Source organism: Haliotis rufescens, unplaced genomic scaffold, assembly GCF_023055435.1.
Source record: "Haliotis rufescens isolate VD_foot unplaced genomic scaffold, xgHalRufe1.0.p SCAF_20, whole genome shotgun sequence".
Taxonomy (NCBI): Eukaryota; Metazoa; Mollusca; class Gastropoda; order Lepetellida; family Haliotidae; genus Haliotis; species Haliotis rufescens.
The window spans coordinates 19,773,565-19,792,336 of NW_025963891.1; the positions used below are offsets into that span (position 1 = coordinate 19,773,565).

The 18,772-nt window shown below is 38.4% G+C and overlaps 1 protein-coding gene across 1 annotated transcript in view; it reads right to left on the reverse strand.

The window, feature by feature from the left end:
* Nucleotides 1-6,531, reverse strand: part of LOC124137401 (RYamide receptor-like) — a 73,415-nt gene extending 66,884 nt beyond the window's left edge. The window contains exon 1 of the mRNA XM_046503689.2: nt 6,337-6,531. The gene's annotated coding sequence lies outside the window, so the exon portion shown is untranslated. The remainder of the gene's footprint in view (nt 1-6,336) is intronic.
* Between the last annotated feature and the right edge of the window lie 12,241 nt (nt 6,532-18,772).

Below are 18,772 nucleotides of genomic sequence, written 5' to 3' on the forward strand. Positions count from 1 at the left end.
TAACAAAAATAGATGAAAGGCGAATGAGGGTGAGTAATATAATCTCAGCTAAGTTACAGTGTAAATCACCAGTGACGGAGACCACAAGCAACGATCTTCGTGATAGGCATAGGGTGACGTGAAGTCAGCCAAACAACAGAACCTGACCTTTCCAATAGCCAACTTTCTCTTTATGTCGAGCAATATTCCAGCTGCTCCAGCCCTTGGTGTCTCCATTTTACAAATTTTGAGGTATAATGGAGCATGCTCTTTCTACAAAGATTTCAAAGAGCATCATACGACTCTTGCTCTGAAATTGTTTGATCAAGGTTACAACATTCAACGCATCAGTAGAACTTTCAAAATGTTTGATGATAGGCATGTGGAGGACATTTCCAAATTTGACGAATCAGTGTCAAAAATATGATGTCCGATTCCTGAAAGTAACAGTCCACTTGAGTTTATCTGGGGAGTCAATTGCTGTACCTCTGAGAGGCCATATGTGACTCCAGGCTACGTCGTTGAACAAACATTAACAACAGAGCATGCCATAAAGTCATCTAATTGTCTGAACCAGTTATATGTACATGAAATAATGGTATTGCAGATCGGTTGTTATCATTATGGTAATACGAATAACTGCTCAATTCAATTGCACTCTGTGCAGATTTCAGGGTGGTTAAATCATTGTTTGTCACACTGAATACCGTGTTTGATTTCATTACTTTATATAGTGTTACCATTCTTGGTGTTCCCCGACGTGATATGACTTGAATGTCGCTAAGAGCAACGTAAAACCATACTAACTCACATACTCTTTGTGATCGTATTGATATCCTGACACAATAAACGATTGAGCTCCTCTTAAAATATCATAACTACATGATGTAGCAGTTGTTTAATTGGATCCACCACGAACGCGCGAAGTGACACCCAACTTTATTACCGATGTATATATTATTCACAGCAACACCTGCCCGTTGCATGCATCCAGTAACATGTTTTACCAGCCACCAGATACTGCAACAAGTAACATCTATGTTCTGCACGACTGTGATCCGCAAATGTGACTCGCCAGGGGTAAAGTGACTAATTGTGATGTAACGTCAAAAAGAAAGACGTTTGACGTCAACTTACTTCCATTAAAATCGCCATGAATGCGGACTGTACAAAAATATCGTATGCTTCTCTCGTTAGTTTGTAATAAAAATGTAATAAAAAACATCATTTCAAAACATTTTAATGCTAGTCTAATTTCAATTAATCAGACATTATTTCTAAAAACAGCAGTTATTACATGAACATGTTTAAGTCTGGAAACGGGACCTTGCAGAAATGGAGTCCAAGTGAAGCTTGTGAATTATATTTGTGTGTTCCTAAGATCCCGTAGTTTTGAAATATAATGAGAAATCAACATCTTATGGCTGGTCACAAATGTTTATCTACCAATGGTGAGAACAGTAACCATGGGGTATCCCTCTTCTATGTTCGTATCAATTGCTGATTTGTCATGCATTCCCAAGGTAGCTAGGACCAGTGGTGGGTGGCTACAGGTGGTACATAATGCGACAGTCAAAAAGTGATGAATTTACTATGTGCTCCTCGTCGGGGCTGAATGGGTTGAAACAACCACTTGTACATCAATCATTCTTGTGTTCATTTCATCTGTTATAACATAAATGTCAGGCGCCCATAACACATGCCTTGTTTAACACAAGTGTATTACATTCAATCATTCTATTGTCGGCTTAACATCGTCAATAGTATCATAAATTGTCATCCTGCAAACAGAGCACATACATTTCATAGCAACCAGAAACCCATAATTGGCAGTTCCTCGAAATGTCGTTTTCCTTTCTTCTTAATGCCACACATCTAGTATTCATACTAATTCACACAGATATTATTCAGGAAATGTCAAATTATTGACAGGTTGTAGATTAGGGACTTATTCATAGCTTCGTCAAAATAATTGTAGCTTTGGTTGGTCGTTTTTCACGCATTGTTCTGACAACTAACGTTCCTAGCAAGTCCGTATAAACTTGGTGCTGTCTGTCAAACAGGTGTTAGGTTGGTGCTATGTGTGTTCTGTACAAGAAGTAGGTCTTTAGAAGCTGATATCGAAAAGAAATCCATAAAGAGCGTCGATAGACATATGTAACATACAGATGTAAGGTAATCACTGTTGGAGATAAGACTACGTCCATAATAAGCTTCGTTACTACTATTGGGCGTGTACTGTTCGGAGAAAGTCGTTTTGCTGAAACGGCTAGCCATCTTTTTTCGAAAGAATACGATGTCTTTCTTCGTCTTCATAGTCTCATTGCATTCCGTTATTCCTGTGGAATTACCAAGCAATAGGGTCGTATACGCAAACACGAAATAGCCTGAACTTTCAGCATGACATATTACACTTCATCATTGTTGTACTCACGTATATGACTGATATCATTAAGCTACTTCCTAATGTACTTTTTCTGAAGTACATGTATAGAACTGATGGTAACATCTACATGTACAAATATGCGTGTCCACTAAATGTTCTGCGTTTTACGTGTAACTAAACTTTTAATCGAAAGTGTTACTGTTTCCTAGATCCACTGTTTATCCATGGTAGGTACAAAGGTATATGCATGAATACTATGGAAATAGCAAGACTATATTGATCAATGTAAGAAATGTGGGCGATTTTTAAGCAATTTAGGATGATGTGTTAGGGTCCTTGAATAATTAGGAGCATTACATAGCAGAATTAGGCCCAGCATGATAGTCGGCACAAATACCTGAACTAAAAACAATAAAAAATGTCGACGAACTTGGAAAAATAGCGGCCATCTTGATCGTTATTATTTTTTAGTTACCTGAGGCGTCCGACCATGAAAACATCTGCTCTTTTTGAGAGCACAAGCAACGAACTACGGGATAACTGGCGACTATATTGATTGTTGTGTTACTAATTAGTTATCATAAAGAGACCGATCATGCAAATTCCTGCGCTTGTATAACCATTTGAACAATCATACCTATCATCTGCCCCACTGTGTGAAACCTTGATAAATGGAATCCCTTAACTGGAACACCTGGTGTCACCACTGATTTTCACAGACCCATCCATACAACTTTCACCACTATTTCGCCTTTTAAGCCCAATGGAACCTGTTTCGAGAGATTTTGGAGACCGATTTTTCTCTGGCGTTGACGTTAACTATTAAAACAAACATAACGTATAAAACGAGGTTACAGTATGATCCTGTTCGGCACTAGATGTACGGTCTCAAATGTTGACACTGGATTACGGACTCATTTTACGACATTAGATCTATTAGATCAGGGATATTTGATGAAAGGTACAATTCAACATTTGAAAGTGACTTAAACTGTACATAGTACCTACACTTTGATGAACTGACTTCCCATAACATGTGTTTATGACGGGTGACATCGCTTGGGCACGAAAGCTTACATCTTGTATCATCACTATTTTATTGTGATACTTGAACACATTCTTATGTTACAGTCGGAATCGTATTTTAATGGATATTTCTTATGATTATGGAAAGGGGGTGCCCCTTTTATTTATACTTTTTGCGCCTTATACACGTTGATTCATTTGGTTCATACGTCTAAAATTTTGTGATGTCCTCGCGAAAACAATGGCTATAAAATCAACGTCATCTGATCCCAAACGGTCTTCGGTTGAAATGTAACTATACCTATACACGTAGTTAAACAATAAAAGATCCTTCGCTCATCTTCAAGACTCATTAGATCCAATGTGAGTCTCAAATCCCTCCATTAACGTAAGTATGCGTGACATGCGCATGTATCGTGTTGTGACTAGCTTTTCAGGCTCGATTGTTGCCAGTATTTTAGAACTCTCCAGAGTTTAAGCGCTTACCAGGGAGAGTGTGTAACCAGCTGTAATGTTTATGTTCGTCGCGTTTTTCGAAATGTAGTTTTGTACAGATTGGAAGAGCCCTAGGATAGATCAGTTTCACGACGAGGGGTGTTTGCCAGGATCGTTCAGCGGTTATTCTGTGTCTTAATGAATTTACTGCATTCAATTTGAAAGATTTTCTCTAGGATTCAGTAATACCTAAAAGGGTTATTTGAAGTGAAAAGAAGTGACACACATTAAACACTATTGGAAGGAATGAAGTACGAAAGATAGGTGCTATCATACTTTGATCCAGATAACAACGGTTGCATAATTGTAAGTGTAGAGAAATATTTTAATGTTAAATTACTTGTCGAACTGGATTTTGAACATTCTTATTCATCTGAGTGAGCGAGAACGGTTTTACGAATTGTTTTAGCAATCTTGCAGCAATATCATGGCGGGGAACTCTAGGAATGTTCGTCACATGTTGGTAATTGAAATGTGACGAGCGAATGACCAACCACAATCCCCATTATCCATGTAGATGTTAACGAAATACAAACGCGTAAGAGTATGGTTTTACGCCGCTTTTAGCAATATTCCTGTATATTACGGAAGGGGACACCAGAATTGGGCATCGAACATTATACCCATGGGGGGAATCGAACCCGGGTCCTCGACGGGACGAGCGAACGCTTTAATCACTAGATATTTCTATACATGTAGATGTTTGTTCACGTACATATATCCCGATAAGTGCTGCATGTATTATTCTTCCAGTGTTAATTAATAAACGACATGTCAGGTAAAGGCCAATTGTGTAATTTCAGAAAAGAGCACATTATTATAAAAGTGAGTGAGTGAATTAGGTTTAAAGCCGCCGAATAGTATTTCAGTTATATCACGGCGTGCCAGCCTGATGTAAGAGGAAACATAAGCGACAAAAAAATCCATAATCGTCAGAAATCTCTGCAAAAAGCACATATTACGATTCCAACTGTATCATAAGCATGTGTTTATGAATCACTACCAAATAGGGATGATACCAGGTGGAAGTGATGCATGCCTTAAACGTTTACCGCTTTGATAATTCGAACCAACCATGATATGTCTCTGGCACGTCTAAAGGACGAAACTCTTCTCAGCGAATTACTGCGCCTAAGACAATGGGCCACCAGTGTCCAATTAATATAATGGCATACGTCCTGGGAGAAGAAATTACTGGCAGTAAGGCTAATCATGTATAATATAACTTTATTTTCTCAGGCTACAAATTTGTCAACATTATATAAATTTGAATTTGAACATTAATGCTCAGTGCTGAGTATGCTTACTTATCTTATCGTCCAGGAAGTGTAAGTCAGTAAATGATCTTGGAATATCGTGGCTGTTCTCATACCGCATGGTGTGATATACCATCCTCAAGGGCATGTCATGCTACAGTACGATTCAGCTATCATTCTTTTTGCGCTGTATACTTGTAAATATTTCATTTGATACCCTATTATCTGTGCGTGGAAAAGCTTAATTACCCGAACCATACGTGACTCTAGAGTGAACGTAGAGATGAATCGGTTTATAACATCCGTTTCTGTATAAATCACTTTAGCCAGTGTGTATATATCAACGTCAGAGTGTTAACAAACAATAGTTAATACTCCCTTTCATTTATTCCCATCTCCAAGAGTTGCAAAAAAATCATTAATATGTATTGTTGGATGAAAGACATTGAGTGAAACGAAAGAATTACCAGTATTCCTGGCGACGTTGTTCCGTACAGACAACACTTGCAGCTATAAACTTAACCTCAATGGAGTTTATAGTAAAAGATGAAAAGCTGATAAGCAGGATATGCTCACCAACTGTTAATCTACGAACGCTCTCGGTCAGAGGGTTAAGAGTGAGCAACTTGAAGAAAATGATGATTATTGATTGGATATTTAAAATATTCAAGGTATTCTATTCTACAAAGTAAAAAACTCAGACTACATTACTAAAGTAGTTTCACACTTGTGGTAGTAGTTTTTCGAGATGCGGGAATGCTGTAGGAGAATAGTGAAGCTAACATACAAAAGTACTGTCGACTCGTACAAGTTGTTTCATTTAGTATTACAAATATACATACATAATGACCAAGCATACAATTTTCTCTTAGCTCAGGAAATATTTGGTGTGGAATTGTTGAGACGGGTGTTCATTAAAAATCTATGTTGTGAAAGTGGTAAATTCAAAACGTGAATACTCCATAATGAAAACATTGAATCTAAACGAGCATAATCTCCAATAAATTATTTCAGGGACTATCACGGTCATGCATACATGCATTAAGAATTGAGAAACAAGAACAGGCTTATATTATGTCTGCTGTGACTCTGCAAACTCGAAACGCATTGAACAAATAGCATCCAACTTATCAAGTTGACACTGTACATGACATGAATATATATACTAATAAAGAGTAAGCAAAACACTCTTACCTTCCAAGTTTTGAAACGTGTCAAGTGTGTGTGACGTCTATAAGCCCGATATATAGTTCTGGATAGTTTCTTAGACACGAGATGACTTCGCTAACCTAGGCAAGAGCACCACTTGTTCCTTATCTGTAAACGTCGACTATTACCAACAAGCGCCAATCACAGAGCACAGGCAGCGACGTCTGTGAGAGTATATCTCTTCACCGCTGTAACTGCGGTCCTAACGATTTCAGGGTTGAACGCCAGCCGACAAGGTGTTTCTGCTGGCGGCAGTCAACAGAGAAGAGAAGAAGCCATCGTGATGAAACGAGCACTCGATAGGTGTCTTTCTCCCACATGTTTCCTAGACATAATTAAAGGACGGTGTTTCTTGCAAAAAATGTTTTCCGATAGAAAACAAAAGTATTTTGCATAGTCTTTTGTTGCAAAATGTTAAACGTGTAATTTCGGAAAGGCATGTTTTCTTAGTGGTGAGTCAAGACATCATTCAATTAACGAGAAGAATAGCAATTTGAACGTGTATGCTAATAGCAATGTAATGACGGGTTGACATGCCAGTTCGATCAGCCTCGAACTTGACCAGATCAATCCCTTTCAAGGAATAAGTCCTGATTTGTGTCAATGTAATTAGTGTTTGAACGAACGTAATTGACAAGCATGCCTCTATGCGTGTCCAGCAATTGAAGAATGACTGGCGTATCAATACACGCTGTTTTAAATCCTACAGGAGACTATTGTCTTTCATTTTCCCCTAATGAATTGTGACAGAAGACGGCATCTGATGATCATGGAGACTGATGTTGAGTGTTGACATATTTTTTGCCAAACATTACCTTGAGTGCAGAACTAGACATGCCACGAACACAGTCGAGATAACGGAGGAGAAATAAACACTGCATAAATAGTGGTAATGGTATTTGCTGACGTCACATCCACGTGTTACGTATATTAAAGATCACAGTTGATGTAGCGTCAGTGTTTTTTCACCCTCTTTTAAAGAACATCCCCGGTGAAGAATTCCTACTGCAAGCTATAGGTGCATTTACTGTAATGCCGTGCACCATGTCTTAAGTGACATTGAACTTGCACCGTAATATAAAATATAGTGGTATCGCCATACGCTACTAGATGCTGGTTAGCCAGTAGGTAGTTATAGGAGACGGTTAGTTGACTTGCATCCGGTTTTGTAATCTCTCCCTGCTTGCTTCCAGCAGTCTCACTTTGATCCTCTCGCAATAAAATAGCCGGAAATCCTGTTTTTCTTCATCACAAACAGCCATAGGCCCAGGGCGTCATGATCGTGCACTTCACATCATATGCGCAGTCGGAATAGTGTCATTCAAACTCGCGTGCAATGGCATATTGTCTGAATAACAACGTGATTTGCCAAATATTTTGTTTTTAAACCAGCTTTCTTGTTTTCTCAACAATACAATCAAGCTAATGGATGCATCAATTGCTTTGTTTGATGCTCATATTACCAAAGCACGTGTCAAAATGTCAAATATTTTGATTTGCTCGTATGGTATTTTCTAAAGTAAATATTTATACGCGTTTCTATCTTAGTTTCTATAATGTTCATTTTACCGCTAATGGACATAACATTGCTATGATAACTAAATTGCCTCTAGATAAATAGTGATGATTATTAGAACGTTCTGCCAACACATTTAATTCCATTTCTCATCAAACTATACAAACAGATAATATTGTATACTCCATATCTGAGGACGATATGATCTTTAACCTTCAGCTGTGAGTGAGTGAGTGAGTGAGTATGGTCTTTACGCCGCTTTTATTCCAGCAATATCACGGCTGGGGACACCAGAAATGGGCTTCACACTTTGTACCCATGTCGGGAATCGAACCCGGGTCTTCGGCGTGACGAGCGAACGCCTTAACCACTAGGCTACCCGACCGCCCCCCCCCCCCCCCCCCCCCCCCCCTTCTGCTGTGTACATGTTTGGCAAACAAAAGCCAGCCCTTAAAATAAGTATTAAATTTGTTTCAAACGATTGACAATGTAATGTTTAGCTTCTTAGAAATAGTCATGACAAGAGTAAAGTTAACCCAGTCTTGATTAGCCAGCGAAAAAGATGCCATTGAGTATAAAATTTAAAATAGCGGTGAAAAGAATATGACTAGATCACTGAAAATGAATGATGACAGCAGGTATTCGCGGCAAGGGTAAGCATGTCCTGCTCTACCGGTAGTACCCGGTGACCATGAACAATATGACAATATAGAACCTGAGTTTGCTAGATATTGAAATCATTTAGTGTAAAAAAAAGGATATTTCCATACATTTGGTAAAAGATGTCAATACATTCCGCAACCGGCTTTATACTAAGATCAATTAAACTATTTGATCATGAACTGGTTCCACAGGTTTAAATGACTTCCGAGACAGATCTGCGGTTCGTTACAGTGGTAAATATCTGTGACCTGCATCACTTTGGCCTTCCTTGCCACAATACGCTCATATAACTTTTGTACTTTGTAAAGGGGCGTGAAACCCAACCACTTAACCTCCTTCATTAAATCATTGACGACACAGACAATGGATAGATAATCTCAACACATATCTACCTTATATTTCATATCTGTATTCTGTACCGGCATCAAATGGTGATAAGCACAAAATGAAACGTAACAAAACATGATCGCACTCGGTCGTGACCAAAACAACTTCTTGCCTTCACATGTGTTCATGACATGTGTCACCGGTGAAGATTCCGGGGTAGAATAGGTCTTCAGCAACCCATCCTTGCCGTAAAAGATGACTATGCTTGTCGTAAAAAGGCGACATACGGGATCAGTAGGTCAGGCTCGCTGACTTGGTTGATGCATGTCATCGATCCCAATTGCGTGGATCGATGCTCATGATATTCAGACTCGATTATTTACGGACCGCCGTCATATAGCTGGATATTGCTGAGTGTGGCGTTAAACAACAAACAAACAAACATGACGAGTGCCACCGGTTGGGATATGATATATACGCTCACCTTTTCGCGAACACCTGGCATCGTCACTACTGACAGTGATAATCATTCATAAACACATGCTTGTGATAGTGTTGGAATTGTACAATGAACTCTGATTTTTGCAGATATAACTTATGATAATGGAAATGATTTTCCCGCTTCCGTTTACAATATACACCAGATACTTAAAATTGTGAACGAAACTGAAACTGCAACACAATATACGCATGCTGTCTCAATATACATTGTACCAATCACTCTCATTTCAATTAATGTCATAAACACAACACAATACTCACACTCAGATAGCAATAATTATCCTCCACATATTCGATCCATTCTCTTGTATCAGTACATTCACACACAAGAAGGGTCATAGACGCCTTATAAGTAGTCACACAATACCGTCAGTTATCATTAAATGTCTCTCACACACACACTATCTAATTCATTCTCAGCTATCAATTACAGGTCTTCTACACGAGATGCCATTGTTTTGCATGTATCACGTATCAATGAAGCCTAATTCAATATATTAATACTAGTAGTCATTCTAAGATTTAAATTAATGTCAAACATACAATGCACACATTTCCCGGATCACAATCTGCCAACTATTTGCAGATCTAGATGCCAGTTTAATGACTCAACTGAAACATATGCATAACCTGTGGTTCAAAAGTAAGTATAACGGCTCGTTTTTTTACGTAATTGAAAAATAAAAGAAGTATGGATAAATTTAACCATGGCTTTTTACCCATCAATAATTACTGCAACAGTTTGTAAAAAGTAATCTTTGGCTGGGTAATTTTGAGATGGGTCTGTTTCTAGAAGGCTGGATGTACCTATAATAAGAGCGACAAGAGAGCGAATCTAAGCCTTTTTGACCTGACCTGCGCATGCCAGATTCTAACACTATTCTGGATTCACGAAATGAGTGAGTGAGTTGGGTTTAACGCCGCTTTTAACAGTATTCCAGTTACATCGCGGCGTGTCAGTTTAACTTGGGAGGAAAGCCCGAAGTGATGCAGGTCTCAGACGTTTACCACTTCGGTGAAACCCACAAGCACGGGTATGGTGTTGACAAATCTAGAAACATAATCGGGGCGAACCGGGATTCGACCCCACAATTATAGGTTTCTGGCTTGCCCAAGGGACGCAACTCTGCAAAGGGAATCGCGGCGACTTAGACGACTGGGCCACCCGTGCCCCCTCACGAAATGAAAATTCTTGGCATTCGTTAGTGCACTTGCATTAATTCTAGGGTCTGTTAATATTTATTGTTGCTAACACTTATTGGACCCTTAGTATTGCCCTTTATTATTATCCTAAACCTACATAAATTGAGTGTTTCAATATAATTTGTGCGAACCGATTTCTGGTATAATCTCTGCGTTTCAATTTGTGGAAATCCCCTCGTAATAACTTCAAGAGATCTCCCATGTGCAGATGAACACTATCGGTTGTGGGTGATGTTCTCAGCATGTCTTGAGTAATATGAAACCCGAAACATGACACATTTCCAGCTTGCCATTAAAATTATAAATATAATCGGATCTGATGCAATTATGCACGACATTTCGACTAAGCCTATTGACGTGCCTGTTTCATATAACAATATCACGTGCTTTATGAGAGAAAAACTCTTTTCGTTTGAGGATATCCGGCTTCATTTTCTACATCAAAGTCAGTTTTGTGAAAATAGCGAAAGATATGAAGCGAATAAATGATGGAAATGACGCACTGAGAGATTAAATTGCCAGAAGTTATTGCTGCAAATCTCAGTTGGATGAAATATTTAAACATATCTGTCTAGATGTTTTTTAGTGGACTTGAATAGTTTTATTGCCCCTCTCCGCTGTGCCGTAGACGAAGCTAATGTTTTATTATTTGATCCAAGAACAGTAAATGCATTCATCATATAGGAATAAACATGTTGTTTTATTGATTTAAATTGAATATTTGACGTCAAAATTTAATGACAAATGATATCGAAGATATCGTAGTAATAGAATGGTGAGGTGAAATGGGGTTTAACGTCGCGTTCAAGATTATTGCACTTTATTAGCGACGTGCATGTGTATGTTTGTGTGTGTGTGTGTGTGTGTGTGTGTGTGTGTGTGTGTGTGTGTGTGTGTGTGTGTGTGTGTGTGTGTGGGTGGGTGGGTGTGTGTGGGTGTGGCTGCTTGTACTTGTCTGGACTAATGTCGATTTAATAATGCTGAGATACCACGCCGCAGTGAAACATAAATACCCCACAGACACAGTATTCTGACTCCGAGTCGTCCAGTCCTTATTTTAGCCCCTTAATCCCGAGGGCCAGACAGGCCACGAATACCATCTCTTAACGTCTTTTGGTATGACGTGGCCGGGGATAGAACCCCAAACCTTCAACTCTCCGTGCGGATGCTCCGCCACTAGACCACGGAGGCGGCCAGTAATAGAATGAAAAACATTTGTAAATTGTTTTCAATCAGCGTCTATACACTATAATTAGACATCGTCAGCATGTTTGTATTATCTTCGAAGCATGTTACCCGGTATAACCATTATGTTAAGAAACGGCTACCATCAAAGCAGTGCCTTCCTTTCGAAACATGCGCAAATATGGTCTGAAAAAGTGTCTTCGTTTGTTTTAAAGTGCATCATTTGGATAATTTCCTTTCTATACAGCAAAGTCGTAAAAATCTGATTGTAGTCTATGAACACATTGCTCTTTACTCATTCTGCTTCCAGATAAGCGTATTCGATAGTATCGTGTTTAGTTTGGCGATAGCGAAGTCGCCTTGGTATGTTGAGAAGCTTTGAGAGCGACCAAAGAATGTGGCTTCCGTTGGCCTCATTCAGTATGTGTGTATAAACCTGCCTCATCTTTGAAGATCATTTCGTACCATGGTACAAAGTAGAGCATAGTTGTACTCTCATGTCATTACACTACGGTATTGATGTGTAAAGTTAGCTCACTGCAGCGGTGTTTATTATAACGTTCCACGATCGCCCATTTAATTGGGTAATAATCGTTACAGTCGTGTCAATAGCAACGTAATGATGTGAAAGAATACACACATTGTCAATGATGTTTTAAAATGTCACTCGGGTTGAGAACTCTTTGTGGTGTCATGTCCATCTGGTTAAGTGCGTGAGTGAGTGGGGTGCAAATAAAAGCGACATAATCATAAGGAATCTCTTCTAAAAGAAGAGGCCATGTACGATTCCGACTTTTTCATGAGCATGTGTTCATGAAATACTGTCAAATAGTGATGACACCAGGTGTTCGCGAAAAGGTAAGCCCATCCTGCCCCACCGTTGGCCGTCAAAATAAAAAAAATGCATCAAACATAAATTTTGTTACTGATGCGTCAAATCTGGAAATCTCAGCCACATATCTACCATAAAACTTATGACCCTGAGTTTAAAAGCTTTGCTGAGGACTTGAATAGTGTAACCTCTTTTGAGTAAGAGTTCGCAGAAAGAGCATGAAAAAGTCATCTCGATTGGAAGACAGTTTTGTGGAGATGTTTTTGTATCTCTGAATCTTAAGGCATAGATATAAATATGAAATAGATGAGACTGTTTCACTGGTCCCGTTTAAGTTCAGTAGGTGAGGTGAAATGGGGTTTAACGTCGCGTCCAAGATTATTGCACTTATATAGCGACGTGCATGCACGTGTATGTGTGTGTGTGGCTGCTTGTACCAGTCCGGACTGATGCAGATTTATAGTGCTAGCACACTGAGATACCATGCCGCAGTTTAACATGAATACCCCACTCAGACACAGTATACTGACTCCGAGCCGACCAGTCCTTGTTTTAGCCCCTTAATGCCGAGCGCCAGACAGGGTAACAAGTACAATCTTTTAACGTCTTTTGGTAAGACGCGGCTGGGGATCGAACCCCGGACCTTCCGCTCTCCGGGCGGACGCTCTACCATAAGACCACGGAGGCGGTCTTTTAAGTTCAGTAGGGTAAATCAGTGGAAAGGCTATTTGCCGGTATTGAACGAAATCAGATCAGATTAGATACCTAATGCTCAAGGCAAACTTCTTGGCCCAATTCACTTACTTTGATTTTGCCAATCCGAGCAGAAATTCTTATTAATACGCACAAAGAAACAGACCAGCAAGATTGGTGCCAATAGGGATGCCTACTTCTTGCCAGAATGTCTTTTCCTTAAATTTCACTTGTATGTTATCAGTGAGGAAGGTAGACCAACCCACATTTCATATACTGATTTCTCAGTAAACGTCAGATGACATTTGTTTCATTTTTGAAAAAGTGTCCTGAAGATAGAGATGAAATTATATCTATGGTCAACACGTTTAGTTATAAATGCCCCATTGATCAGGGAAAGAAGTATTTCCTAAGGTTTGATAGAGGTGTACACAGATACACAATCAAATGTTTTGACGTAATTAAAATTGGTTCTTTTATGTGAATTCACATGTTATTAATTGTATAGGCTCAAATACTTTCTGCGATCAAATAAGCCGCTTTGAACAGAATTTCCGTTATCGGTTTATCATGATGATGTGGGGGAACGCCCGTAGTGATGCAGATCTTGCCGATTATTACATTCAACCAATGATCATAGGATTCTGGTACTTCTGAGGGACGAAACATCTGGCTTAGTGTGAGAGCCAATATCGCGTTACGCCGTATTTATCCAAGAGTCAGCAGCTAAACACTAATCGTATGCAATATAATATCATACAGCTGGCAGGGAAATTGTGTTATTATAAAATGTGCTGGAGATGATTGCATAACATCACCCGAGGAACTTTCAGTGTAAACGAAACAAAATCCTATGTGACACAAAAAAGCAACATGTAACCGGATACATTACCTTCAGATATTCAACAATTAGGTTTAATGCTTTACTGATATATACAAACAATGTAATTTTATCAGGGTTTTTTCATGAATTTCCATATGCGGTTTATTTAGAGTCACGGGGGAATGTTTTTGATAAACAAGTGATTTCACCAGGTGTATAAGTATTAAATATAAAAAAGATAGTACAGATATTCAAAATTGTCAAAACTCCTTCATCCAAGATTTTCGCCGTTCAACGGCTCCTCAGGTGTAATGAAAACTTTAACTAGGCGACGCACAACAGTAGTATTTGTGGCGCCATGATGCCTATGATGTAACAGTGACAATGGAGGGAGAAGTAAAACGTAGTCCTGGGCGACAGCCAACGTTATGCTTTTGACGTCATAAAGCATATGACGTCATAGCTAGCGATAATAGTGGGAGGCTTGAATACATTATGATGTGAGTGCACAAATATACACCAAGCTACATGGGTAAGTTTTGAAAAGTATACTTATGAATTAAGTTTAGGTTTCAAAAGCCAATTGAACATCTGTTCTTTTTCCAATCGTAAATGTTTGCCATTGTTAAACAATTTATATATAAAATCTCTAGATATCGAGCAATAACTTCATGAGCGCTGCAATTACAAGCCATATGTGCATAACATCAACATCAAATGTAAAATAAATATGTTACACAACTTGAGACTACAATGAGTTAGTTGATGTGCGTGGAGATATGTCTCAGTATCCAATCTGTATGCTTGCCTTCCAGGTGAATAAACTTTTAAGGTGGCCCGGTGTATGCAAGACGCTAGGTATCGTGTCTGAGTGTCTTGGTTAGTCACATTCATAAAGACAATGTAACAGCCATATTCCATTAGGGGAAATGGAAGCAATAGCTCTCTCTTTGTGCTGTCATCACATGCATTCCCTAGACCAAAGCTCTTGGATTGTAACTGCACGATGTATTCCATATTGTTACTTCTGTAATAGTGCTGGCAGCAATAGATCACTCACTCAGTTATTCGAACGGTCTTTCTTACTTTTATTCAATGCATCCTCATAAGTCACCGTGTCTTGCAGCTGCAGATGTGATGGCTCAAGCATTCTTTCATTTCGTTGTGAACACGAATAACAAAATGGAGAAAAACATCTTGACAGGATGACAGATTCTGGCGTTGTGTACATGAATCGTTTTACCATAATTTCACAGGTACACATCAGTATGTGCTGTGTTGAGTGATTTGAAAATAATCCGAGAATGTAAATTAGTCTCGTTTCGGTTTATGTGCGTGATTAATGGACAGTATCTGCCCAGTTTACGCCAAAACATCTATGGATGTAGACTGAAAAGACAGATTGATGATGTTGTTGCAACAGTTGGGAGCGCTGAAATTTACACAATGAAGACCAATCATCTCCCTTAGGGGTAACGTAATAACTCAAAGATAAGAATTTCCTGAAAGGAAATCATACACGTTTTATGGGTGTATTATTTTTATCACCACGTAGAAAAAGTAGGTACGGTTCAATAAACTGTGAAATAGGTGTAAAGTCACCTCTGTACCTGTCGTACAAAATAACTATACATGCATATATGCTTCAGATGCGTTCTAATAACGTTTGTATTTTACATTGTGAATTAACATTATGTGTTTTCCGATTGATGGGTGTTAGTGAATAAACAACGCCGTTCATCCCAAATACCATCCGCAAATCGAGAAACGCATGCGCGTGATGTGTATTTCCAATTTGTCATAGATGACACCGTCAAGGTTTCTCCAAACATGGTGACTGTTCTTTATGTTGGAGGGAAAATGAAACACTTTTCCATAGTGGGTTCTTTTGAGCGATGTGGAAAAAAGTCAATGTAGTCATAAATCACACTCCTTTCCTCATTATCTCAGTGAGCACGCGAAGTGCATTAGTTTTATAAAGACCATTTTGAAGTTTAGAATCAGATTTCTTCAAAAGCAGACTGGTCTTGCTGTTTTTTCTTCATCCCCGAAAACATTAGGTTGAGATAACTTTTTTCAGAACTCTTAACTCCCATTAGGTGGATTTTAAATCAATCCTATTTTAACAGCCCCCTCTTAGTGCCTTGGGGACAGAAGTTAATAGCACTGCCTTTGCCTTGTTCTTATTATCATATTCCGTAATTCTGTAATCTTAAGACAATTAGTCTCCATAACCTTCAGAGGAATGATATTAATTCTGAATATTTTTATTCCATCGCGTCGCTTGTTTCCAACAGACTTGTCCACATTGAAAACCATGGCCTCGTTTGGAACTACTGTTTCTTTGCGTAATTTCGTAAACTTTAATGATGGCCGTTAAAAATCACTTCCTGGTTTTGGAAGGTGTAGGTCTGACCATCCTTTTTATCCCTTCTTTATTCGATTTTTAGTTGTCTAGTATTTTTGCTTGCGTAAGTATTCATTTTCAATTAATAACTTCATAAACATATGAATATATGTTCTCATGGTTGATGTAAATTAGATATAATGAAGATAATTTATGGCTGTCATAAACACAACGTTTCGGAGTATAGACTTACTCCTTCATTATTCACCTACGAAGGAGTAACTGCATACTCCGAAATGTTGTGTTCCTCATAATAAAGAAGTTGACATCCATAAATTCTCTTCTTTATGTGTATCACTTCTAAATGCTATTCAAACACTTAAATAACATATGTTTGAAAAGCTTATACAACGATATACCAATAGGTGAGTATTGTACTCACGATAATTCCGGTTCCACTCCCACGTAATCTTGAAAACATTAACCATGAAAACCCGAAAGGTCTGGTGAAAGGAATATGTGATCAGCATAACATTAGACAAGGGCTATATTTTCTGTTACAAAATTCGTTGGAAATTATGTCATCGTTAGTGGATTTGTCATATCTGCATTGTATTGGGCACTTTTATGTGCACAGTTCGTGTAATCATAAGATTATATTGCAGTAATTACTGTCTTGGTCACGTTAGATGGGCTTCATAAGATCGCAATGTGTCGCCACATTTCTAACGAAACGACATTGATGTAAAACATTTCAACGACATTTGGTTGTTTTACTGAATGTTGGATTTAGCATTTGTCACTATAAACTTGTAATTGGTTTCTATTCTCGAACGAGCGATATTTGTGTTATGTATTTGGTTAAAGAACAGAAATACAAATTCAACTTGTCTCAATTAATATCGAATCAGCAAACATTTAGACTATGCGTGCCTAAATATATAACCATAATCATATTTGGTGACTTTAGTTGACTATCACTGTGATTAAATAAGATTATGGTTCATAAAATGTCTGATGGGTTACGTATCTGTCATTTAAATAGGGATCACTGTTGGGGTATCAACGGTCACGGTTCAATCCCAACTAAGTTTGCAAACTAAACCAATGGCATGCCGTTGTCATCTGTGAATACAGAAACTAAAAAAGAGAGTCTGTGTCAACTTAATGGAGAACTTGGCTTACAGTCACGACGTGTACGACCAGAATACACCTTTCTGTCATTGTAATAATACGACGATTCGTGAGTCTGTTTGTTAACCTTTTCCTTTATTGTTACACGTGAAAGAAGGTCATTGTTGATATGTTTATCATTTACCGTGGTATTAAAGAAAATGCATTTTTGTACATGGACGTTTAGTTTTCCAAAAAGGTATTGAAGTAGGTACTTGTATAAAGTGTGTTTTCACCAACCAGCTCTATAGATATGAGGCACGTCGATACCGAGAGAAAAAGTAACAATCTACAACACTCCCAACAAACGAACTTTCTTATCAGGCTTCACATTTTATAGTTTTGTCGTTAATAAGTTTTTGTTTGTAATAAAATAACGATGTTGTTCGTTTTTCGTACTCACAACTAAAAACTATCATCATTCTCGACTTGCTTCATAATGTGAGCCCTGTTTAGCAGTAAGATCGAAGAAACGAGCAAAAAAGAGGATGGCTTTCATATCACCACTGCCTATCTTGATTTGTATTAAAAACCGTCCATTTATTTTCAGCTTAGTTGGAAGACAAAACATGCAACGTATTCTTCGTAACATTTGTTTCAAGGCGGCTACATTTCTGGACGATAGTCCATAAATTTCGAACACTGGAATGTAGAATAGACTGCTATCGATCAAATTCAACCATCAGAGTGCTGCTCTGTTCCTCACATTGAGTGGCATAATCTGGCATGCAGTAAATAGCCTGTCTGTTGATACTATCATGCCATTTTGTAAGAGGCAGTATAACTGTTTTCTTAGCTGCCGCTAACAGAGAAGTTAACACACCTGTTTGATGCTGTAAAACCCTACAATTTTCATCAATATATTTTGCAATCATTGTGTCTGATAATGACTATCCCTTTTACGTTGACAAGTTCGGTACAGCGTTTCAACTTATGAATAATTATTTCCCCTTTAAGTTCGCACATGCACATACACATGTAGGCACAATCAACATAATTTAGTATGTTTTCCTTAATCTATTGTAAACACAATTTTGATCGTTTAGGGGAAGGGGGTGGGGGGGAGTGTTGGGTTAGATCTTGGCTAATTGTACAGTTCGGGGACACGGGGACATTTTTTATCATTTCTCACATAATATCTAATGAGTCAAAAACCCA